We start from the raw sequence: 10,896 nt of genomic DNA on the forward strand, positions 1-10,896 counted from the left end.
CGTCAAAGTTAAGTCAAGGGTTTAGGGGTACCATTGTCCGGGTGAAAGTTTAGTTTTTTTCTCCTAAAGAGTCCTCAACGTGGCAGACTCTTAGTCGGCCCGTTGAATTGCACATGAGTCTCCTCCTCAACGTTGAGGAGCCCAGTTTTGTTCCATTTCAATACTCCCTCTCACGTGTGGCCTCTCTTTTTTGGGTTAGAGGTACATGTAGCACATGTGGTTCCGCATTGGGGTTGGTCATACGAGTGAACTTTAACATCATGGAGTTGTGCCACGAACTCACGACCTGCCCGTGTGGCAATAGCTGTTAGAGTTGGTGTTATTTAACCATTTACGCTTCAATACATAAAGCATTCTCCAAGTTCAAATAGATTACCGAAGGAACCTGTGAGGTCTACATTCTACACTTCGAACAAAGTAGTTGATCAAGCATATTAAGACCTGATATCCTCATCAGATAATAGTGACAGAGCATGGATACAAATTCATAGAATGCAGAGCAGAATACCGCCTTTCGGAGAAAAGATTAATTGACGAGTGGCAGAGAAAGGCAAAAGTGAGACGTGTGCAGCTACTGTTAGGCTCCTTTCTTTCGATGTAAAAAAGGACGTAAAATTTGTATGCCGTTCCTTTGGACGTCAAAATGGACGTAAAATATTTTGGGAAAATTATTAAAAAAATGCAAAGTTTTTGTTAAATTGTGAATGAAGGGCAGACATTTCAAAATAATGAAAGATGGACTGTCAGGTCTTGTCAGGGACAGGAAATGACAAGAATACCCTTCTCTTTTTAAAACCTTCTTTTTACCCATCTCTCTCTGCTGTCAGGTCTTGTTAGGGATGGAAAATGAAAAGAATACCCTTGTCTTTTAAAAACCTTATTTTTACCCATCTCTCTCTCTCTCTCTCTCTCTCTCTCTCTCTCTCTCTCTCTGCAGGAATTTTATATGCTGCAAAGAGTGGGGCTCACTTCAAAGGATGATCCAAACCGTTTATTTGTTGGACCATGACGTATATAGGATGTACCTGCATATCTCCACTTGAATATCCTAACCCTCCATTTTGTACAAGGATTGTACACATCCAACTTAACCCCTAATGTTTAAAAAGTTACAAGTAGACCCCCTGTGGTTCAATTTGTATAAGGTAGGCCCCCTCTTTTGAAACACTGTCAATGCTAATGAAGACCCCAAACAACCCTCCAAATCCCATACCCGAATCCAAACACTACCAAAAACACAGTGGGCCCACATTGTTTGGATCATCCAAAGCGTTCGTTTGATGGGCCCTCACATATATAGAATGCCCATTCTACTGGACTCCATTCGGAAGTCCGAAAATTTGTTCAGACTTCCGAGTAGGGCTAGGAGCTGATGGTACTTCCTCAGATTGAAGGGTTAGGATGATCCGATTGAGCTGATTTTTTCGGCACACCCTATATATGTGAGGGCCCATCAAGTGAAAGCCTTGGATGATCCAAACAATGTGGGCCCACTGTGTTTTTGGTAGTGTTTGGATACGGGTATGGGGTTTGGAGGGGTTTAACATAGCAATGATACACTCATGATCACTATTACAATGTACCAACCACTAGTTTGACTCTTGGAACCATACTTTACACTCACAGAACCAATATATAACCCCTCGGAACCACTAAATTATGATTCCGAGGCATACATAATGGTTCCAAGATGTTTACAACACCAATGATATACTCATGATTACTATTAAAATGTACCAACCACTAGTTGGACTCTTGGAACCATACTTTACACTCATGGAAAGAATATTTAAGCCCCTTGAAACTAAATTATGATTCTTAGGCATACATAATGGTTCCAAGATGTTTAACACAGCAATGATACACTCATGATCACCATTACAATGTACCAACCACTACTTCGACTCTTGGAACCATACTTTACACTCATGGAACCAATATTTAACCCCTCGGAACTACTAAATTATGGTTCCGAGTCATACATAATGGTTCCAACATATTTACAACACCAATGATACACTCATGATCACTTTTACAACCAATACAATACTATTAAAATGTACCAAACTCTAGTAGGCTCTTTGAACCATAATTTACACTCTTGGAACCACTATTTTTAGTGGTTCCGAGGCCTACGTAATGGTTCCTACATGTTTAAAACACCAATGATACAGTTATGATCATTTGTAAAACCAATTTAATACTGTTACAATGTCTCAACCACAACTTGCACTCTTGGAACCATAATTTAGAGTCTTGGAACCACTATGTAACCTCTCGGAACCACTAAATTGTGGTTCTGAGGCCTACGTAATGATTCCAATATGTTCCAAACACCAATGATACAGTCATGATCCTTTTGAAAACCAATAAAGTAGTATTACAATGTACCAACCACTTCGGAACCATAATTTACAGTTTTGGAACCACTATTTAACCACTAAATAGCGGTTCTGAGGCCTACTTAACAGTTCCAATAGGTTTAAACACCAATGATAGAGCCATGATGACTTTTAAAACCACTAAAATACTATTATAATGTACCAAACACAAGTTTGACTCTTGGAACCACAATTTAGAGTGTTGGAACCACTATGTAACCTCTCAGAACCACTAAATTGTAGTTCCGAGGCCTATGTAATGGTTCCAATATGTTCCAAGCACTAATGATACAGTCATTATCCTTTTGAAGACTAATAAAGTAGTATTACAATATACCAACCACCTCGGAATCATAATTTACGGTCTTGGAACCACTATTTAACCACTAAATAGTGGTTCCGAGGCCTACTTAATGGTTCCAATAGGTTTAAACACCAATGATAGAGCCATGATGACTTTTAAAACTACTAAAATACTATTATAATGTGCCAAACACAGGTTGGACTCTTGGAACCACAATTTAGAGTGTTGGAACCACTATGTAACCTCTTGGAATGTGGTTCCCTAGTGGTTCTAGGGTATAAAATGCGGTTCTCTAGTGGTTCCGGGGTATAAAATGTGGTTCCCTAGTGGTTCCGAAGTATAAAATGTGTTCCCTAGTTGTTCTGGGGTATAAAATGTGGTTCCCTAGTGGTTCCGAGGTAGAAAATGTGGTTCCCTAGTGGTTCCGGGGTAGAAGATGTGGTTCCCTAGTGGTTCCAGGGTATAAAATGTGGTTCCCTAGTGGTTCCGAGGTATAAAATGTGGTTCCCTAGTGGTTCCAAGATATAACATGTGGTTCCCTAGTGGTTCCGTGGTATAACATGTGGTTCCCTAGCGGTTCTAGGGTATAAGATGTGGTTCCCTAGTGGTTCCAGGGTAGAAAATGAGGTTCCCTAGTGGTTTCGTGGTATAAGATGTGGTTCCCTAGTGGTTTCGTGGTATAAGATGTGGTTCCCTAGTGGTTCCGGGGTATAAGATGTGGTTCCCTAGTGGTTCAGTGGTATAAGATGTGGTTCCTTAGTGGTTCTTGGGTACAAAATGTGGTTCCCTAGTGGTTCTGAAGTATAAAATGTGGTTCCCTAGTGGTTCCGAGGTATAAGTTGTGGTTCCCTAGTGGTTCCAGGGTATAAGTTGTGGTTCCCTAGTGGTTCCGGGGTATAAGTTGTGGTTCCCTACTAGTTCTGGGGTATAAGATGTGGTTCCCTAGTGGTACCGGGGTATAAGATGTGGTTCCCTAGTGGTTCTAAGGTATAAAATGTGGTTCCCTAGTGGTTCTGAGGTATAAAATGTGGTTCCCTAGTGGTTCAGGGTATAAGTTGTGGTGCCCTAGTGCTTACGAGGTATAAAATGTGGTTCCATAGTGGTTCCAAGGTATAAAATGTGGCTCCCTAGTGGTTCCGAGTTATAAGCTGTGGTTCCCTAGTGGTTCCAGGATATAAGTTGTGGTTTCCCAGTGGTTCCATGGTATAACATGTGGTTCTATGGTATAACATGTGGTTCTCTAGCGGTTTCGAGGGTATAAGATGTGGTTCCCTAGTGGTTTCGGGGTAGAAAATGTGGTTCCCTAGTGGTTCTGTGGTATAAGATGTGGTTTCCTAGTGGTTCCGTGGTATAAGATGTGGTTCCCTAGTGATTCCGGGGTATAAGATGTGGTTCCCTAGTGGTTCCGGGGTATAAGATGATCTTCCCTAGTGGTTCTGTGGTACAAGATGTGGTTCCCTAGTGGTTCTGGGGTATAAAATGTGGTCCCTAGTGGTTCCGAGGTATAAAATGTGGTTTCCTAGTGGTTCGGAGGTATAAAATGTGGTTCCCTAGTGGTTCCGTAGTATAAGATGTGGTTCCCTAATAGTTCTAGGGTATAAAATGTGGTTCCCTAGTGGTTCTGAGGTATAAAATGTGGTTCCCTAGTGATTCCGAGATACCGGGGTATAAGCTGTGGTTCCCTAGTGGTTCCGAGGTATAAAATGTGGTTCCCTAGTGGTTCTGAGGTATAAAATGTGGTTCCCTAGTGGCTCCGGGGTATAAGATGTGGTTCCCTAGTGGTTCTGAGGTATAAAATGTGGTTCCCTAGTGGTTCCAAGGTATAAAATGTGGTTCCCTAGTGGTTCTGAGGTATAAGATGTGGTTCTCTAATGGTTCTGGGGTATAAGTTGTGGTTCCCCAGTGGTTTCGAGGTATAAGATGTGGTTCCTTAGTGGTTCCGGGGTATAAGCTGTGGTTCCCTAGTGGTTCCGAGGTATAAGATGTGGTTCCCTAGTGGTTTCGGGGTATAAAATGTGGTTCCAGGGTATTCCAAGAATCCATATCAAATCTTGTTGTACGACATTCGAAATTATGATGACCTAGCAATGGTGATGATGTTTTTTTGAAAATAGCCTCTTCAATTGTATGAGCATGTTCATGCGAAAGTCCCTACCAAATCCCATATTATAGTTAGACAGACGGTGGAGGATCTGAGGAAAAAAATATAGTGGGGCCTGCTTATTTGAGTGTTCTAAACCATTTACTTGTTGTGCCCTTTCATGTAGTGCCATAAAATCTTCTCTACAGGATGATCATAACCCTCTGATTTGTTAAGGCTGTTTTTATGGGATCGATTCATTCTAACCCTCTGTAATCCTAATGGTTCAGATCATCCTATCGGATACATTCATTCTAACCACATTTTCTACCCCGGAACCACTAGGGAACCACATTTTCTACCCCGAAACCACTAGGGAACCACATTTTCTATCCCGGAACCACTAGGGGACCACATTTTATACTCTGAACCACTAGAGAACCACATTTTATACCCCGGAACCACTAGGGAACCACATTTTCTACCCCGGAACCACTAGGGAACCACATTTTATACCCCGAAACCACTATGGAACCACATTTTCTACCCCGAAACCACTAGGGAACCACATTTTATACCCCCGAACCAGTAGGGAACCACATTTTCTACCCCGGAACCACTAGGGAACCACATTTTATACCCCGGAACCACTAAGGAACCACATTTTCTACCCCGGAACCACTAGGGAACCACATTTTATACCCCGGAACCACTAGAGAACCACATTTCTACCCCGGAACCTCTAAGGAACCACATTTTCTACCCCGGAACCACTAAGGAACCACATTTTATATCCCGGAACCACTACGGATCCACATTTTATACCTCGAAACCACTAGGGAACCACATTTTCTACCCCGGAACTACTAGGGAACCACATTTTATACACCGGAACCACTAGGGAACCACATTGTATACCCCGAAACCACTCGGGAACCCTGCCTTAAACTCCGAGTCGGAAGTCTGAACCAACCGTCGGACTTCCGAGTGGAACCATTAAATTGGTGTCCTAATGGAATTCCTTCGGAAATCCGAAGTTTGGTTAGGACTTCCGAACCAATCTTCGGATTTCCGAATGGAAGCCAGGAGAAATGGCAAATCTACTCGTTTCCATCGGAAATCCGAAGGTTAGGTCGGACTTCCGAGTCGGAAATCTGACGGAAACCAGTAGAAATGGAACTTTATCACGTTGGCAATGGAGCTTTTTTTCAAAACTACAATGGCAATGGAGCTTTATCACGTTGCAAATGGAGTTTTTTTTTCAACACTACAATGGCAATAGAGCTTGGAAACGTTGGCAATGGAGTTTTTTTTCAAAACTACAATGGCAATGGCAAGCTTCAAAAACCTTGCATGAAGTTTCCCACATTTTTTAAGCCTTGAGGAAGAAGAAGGTGGTAGGTAAATGGCAACCTTTAAAACCCTTCCATGGAGTTTTTCACGTTAGAAAAGCCTTGAGGAAGAAAAAGGTGGTAGGTGAGAAGGTAATAAGTGCATAGAGATAGGAGCAAAAAGGTGGAGGGAAAAAAGAGGTAGGAGGGGTATATTTGTCCTAAAAGCCATCATCTCTCACCTGACAGCACCTGTTTTATAAATATCAAATTACTACCCTTTATTCACAATTTAGACAAAACTTTGCATTTTTTTAATAATTTTCCCAAATATTTTTTGTGTCCAATTTTTTAACATGGGATTTTTGCTGATTAGTCCCTACATGGTAAAATAATTGCTTATTAGTCCCTAAGATAAGCATATTATCTTAATAGTCCTACTTTTAGAAAATATTTGCTAAAAACTCCCTAAAACTCACATACATCAATTTTACCATTAAAAATTCTAATATGGCAAATTTACCCCCAACCCAGTCAATGGGTTTTAGCATTTTTTATTTCCCTTCCATTATTTCCGGAAAAAAACTAGGAAATAAGCAAAATATTATCACTTCCAATATTCTGTTCAAAAATCCTTCAACAAAAAAATCAATTCAGGAATTAAATAAATTGAAAATCTCTCTAAAGTAAATTAAGTAGAGTCGGAATAAAATACAAAATTTTAGGAATATTTTTCGTTTCTAACTTTTCCAAGAAATTCCTGTCTTGGTTGCCCTTCTAGGATAAAATCACCCCCCCCCCCCGCCTACTCTATAGCCATACAATACTACATCAAGCAAGGTAGGCCCCACCATAGGATGATCCAAACCATCCATACGATGGCCCACAACGTAAATAGGTTGAACCCCAAAATATTATGGAAACCTTCTAGATCGGAAGGTTGCGATCATCCTGTAGAGTTGATTTTGAGGGCACAACCTATTTACGTTGCGGCCCATCAAATGGACAGCTTGGATCATCCTATTGTGTGGACCATACACTTCATTTTGAAAAATATAAGTAGGGCCTACAATTGGGCCTTAATGTTACTATACGACATGAACCATAGGATGATCCGAACCATAGGATGATCCGAACCATCCATTTGATGGGCCACAATGTAAATAGGTTGTGCCCCAAAAATCATTTCCATGGGATGATCGCAACCCACCAATCTATAGAGGTTTCTATAACTTGCAGTTTCTCTTTAGATCAGAGGGCTAGGATCATTCTTTGGAAATTATATTTTGGGGTGCAACTTATTTATGTTGTGGGCCATCGAATGGATGGTTTGGATCATCCTATGGTGGGGCCTACCTTGCTCATAGATATCAGCGCCCTTGGTTGGATTGTAAGAAAATAACTCTGGTCACAGATCATCCTTTCCGAACTTTTCCAATAAAATTCCTACAATCCATCTTGTAAGTGGAAGGCATCTTGTAAGTGGTCTTGGTGTTCTCGATCACGACCGTTGGTTTAGCTTCTATTCTACGAGAAGAAGAAGGGAGAATGTCAAAGGAAAGTCAAAATGGGCTAAAACGTTAACAACTTTGAAAGATTTTACAAGATTTTCGAAGAGAATATTGGAAGAAATAACATTTTGCTTATTTCCTAGTTTTTTTTCCGAACATAATGGAAGTGAAATAAAAAAACGCTAAAACCGATTCAATGGGTTGGGGGGTAAATTTGCCGTATTAGAATTTTTAACGGAGAAAATTGACGTAGGTGAGTGTTAGGGACTATTAAGATAATATGCTTTTCTTAGGGACTAATAAGCAATTATTTTGTCGTGTGGGGACTAATCAGCAAAAATCCCTTTTAACATAAAACAAATTTTACGTCCTTTTTTACATCAAAAGGAACGGAGCTCATAGTAAAACAAATTTTACGTCCATTTTTACGTCGAACCTCAATGTGGAATAATCTCACAAGCTAGAAGAAGCGCAGTTTTCCAAGTTGAATCATTTCTCATCTACATTATCATCCATTAATCCGAACTAAAAATGTTTTCTGTTACTGATCCAAAACATATAATATCCTAAGATAAACGCATATGAACAAACCAGGACTGAAATAAAATGCAGAAAGTAGGGCCTAGAAAAAAAAAATGGAACATTAGTCTCCAGTATTATGCCAAAATCTAAGTAAATACCTGTTGCCCGAGTCACCACGACAAATCAGTAGATCTCACCTTCCTCTCTGTTGCCTACTCCATAATGACCATTGGCTTTGTAATCATCATTGCCTTCCATTTTAATGTATAACCTCAGTTACTTAACTGGATTCCTTTTGCTTTCTTTCAACAAGCCCAAATTGCAAAGGGCAATGAAAGAGGGACCTGTCTCATTGGACAACAAGTTGTTTATCGGTCACATAGGCCCTGTTCCTTTAAGATTATCACAACCGATTGTGAGTGCTAAACCAATTATTAGATTCAAATTTAAACGCAATTTTGAGTCCAATAATCGGTTGGGGCCGTCAACCTCGATCCCCTCTATAGGAAAATGATTTGCCGACGACGAAATCCCTAGACATAGCTGAGCTGAATCATAGGAGCAACTATGGCAGCAGGGTAGACAACTGTAATCTAAATGTGTATTTATATTCCCCTACCGTAAAAATTCAACACCAGACCTGTTGTAAATTGTCTCGATTGAAGTGGTAAAGGGAAATTGAGAGAAAAGTTGGCTCTGCTGGTGAGAGAATATACAATCTGGATATCGGTGATTACCAATTTCTCAAGGATCTTGAGATTGGAATTATTAAGGAACTGCTCGTGTTACGTGCCTAGATGGGTCTGCTATGGTAGAATAAATCAGTTTGAATTTAGGATACGTCGGATCTTAGAAGATCTGTTTTTTGTATTGCTTGTACGGTGGATTAGAGAGGTAGGGTAGATTAAGTAATTAGGATTTATTTAGATAGTAGAGAAGATTAGATTAGTCTTTATTTAGTTATTTTCATTGTTATCACAAGATCTTTCTAGATCTTTCTATGTTTTTTCCTTGAGTGTTTTATATAAACACTCATTAGTCATTACTTTCTCTATAATTCAATGAAGAAATTATTCTAGAAAATGTGTTTTTGCACAAGGAGGAAGACCGACCCTTCCCTCGAAGTGGATCAAGATGCTGATTTTCCCTCTGAAAAGATCAAATCTGTTGCGAACCGATTCGGGCTCGTAACAGTTCGTTTCATATTGTGACAAGGGATGGCATAGCAGACAGAGAGGTGTTGTGATTAGGGGTGCAACTCGGGTCAGGTTGGGTCGGGTTGAGGTCGGAACTCATTTTTCCAACTCGAACCCCACCCTACCCGATTTCCAACCCAACCAGATCCGAGGAACCATTTTTCCAACCCAAACCCGACCCAACCCAAGTTTTTAAGCATAAAAAAGTAAAAAATTATAAAAAAAAATGCCGGGTTTCACTCGGGTCGGGTTGCCAAACTCTCTACCCGAACCCGAATTCAACCCGACCCGACCTTTTTTCGGGTTGAACCCGACCCGTGTTGCATCCCTAGCTGTGATAGTCCAACTCTGCTTTCTTCTTCTAGCTTCCGTAGCAGGAACGGTTCGTAGGTTTGCTCGTTAGTAAAGCAAGGAAATACTACTGGGGATAACGGTTTTACCTTTCACCTATATCTAGCCGCTTCTTTGATCATCGCATGTGAATAGAGGTGATTGGTAACCCAAGGACATGCTCAAGCGGTAGATCAGATAAATAGAAAGGAAACCTAAGTTTGATCTTTTATAGGAAACCGGCACAGAAGAGAAGAGAGCGATGCGAATTGTTCAAGGAGTTGAAGGTCAATCCCTCTTTCCGTTACAGGTGAAGTTCACTTATAGTTTCAGCTCTAGTTCCAACAGGGAAGCAGGCTCAAAGCGTACGATCAAAGAGAAGGTTCTTTCTCAAGTGATGGGCACAGTTCCGGCTGGTTGCATGGTTGACTTCTAGACGCAGGTGCTGTGAGAGTGTTGTTAAGCCTAAAGAAGGAACAAACAACATGACAAACGTTGGTTGTAGGGGCAGCTTATGCATGAAAGGCAGAATTTATTAGGAACCGAAAAGGCGATGGTCAGGTTGTGAGAAAGTGATGAGATATATCAGGCCTCCCTACAATGTCGTGATAAAGAGAAGGATCTAACATCAAGTTGCCATTGCTTCCATAGGGGTCCCGACCGGTGGTGTCGACCATATTAGCGCGAGAGAGACATGGCATACTTCATTGTTAGGGCTGCAACTCGAGCCGGGTTTTACCCGACCCGCATCGACCCAACCCGGAAATAACCTGGCTCGGGTTCAGGTTTCATGGGTTTCGGGTCGAGCCGGGTTGAGCATTCAAAAGCCCGCATGAATCTCGGGTCGAGCCCTGTTTGAAGGGGCCCGACCCGACCCGACCCGAGTTACATAAGTTATAGTATGTACATTTTTTTCTATTGTTAGTTACAAGTTAAAAGTGAAAACCCACGCACCCACTGTTATTGTATGTGAGTGTAATTTTTGCTTCTATGAGTTGAGTTGATTCAAGCGTTTGATTCAGCATTGTTTGATTGTAATTACAACATTGTTTGATTACGGCATTGTTTGATTCAAGTGTAATGTGAGTGTAATTACATCATTGTTTGATTCAAGTGTAATGTGAGTGTAATTTCTACTTCTATGAGTTGAGTTGCCTTGCCAAACAAGAATTTTCCTTAAAAAATTGCGTCAACGTGAAAAAACCCGACCCGAGATTTATCATGGGTAGGGCCGGGTTTGG

The sequence above is a fragment of the Tasmannia lanceolata genome, unplaced genomic scaffold (assembly GCF_043159265.1).
Source record: "Tasmannia lanceolata isolate RefF3 unplaced genomic scaffold, GAP_Taslan_0.1 ptg000003l, whole genome shotgun sequence".
Taxonomy (NCBI): domain Eukaryota; kingdom Viridiplantae; phylum Streptophyta; class Magnoliopsida; order Canellales; family Winteraceae; genus Tasmannia; species Tasmannia lanceolata.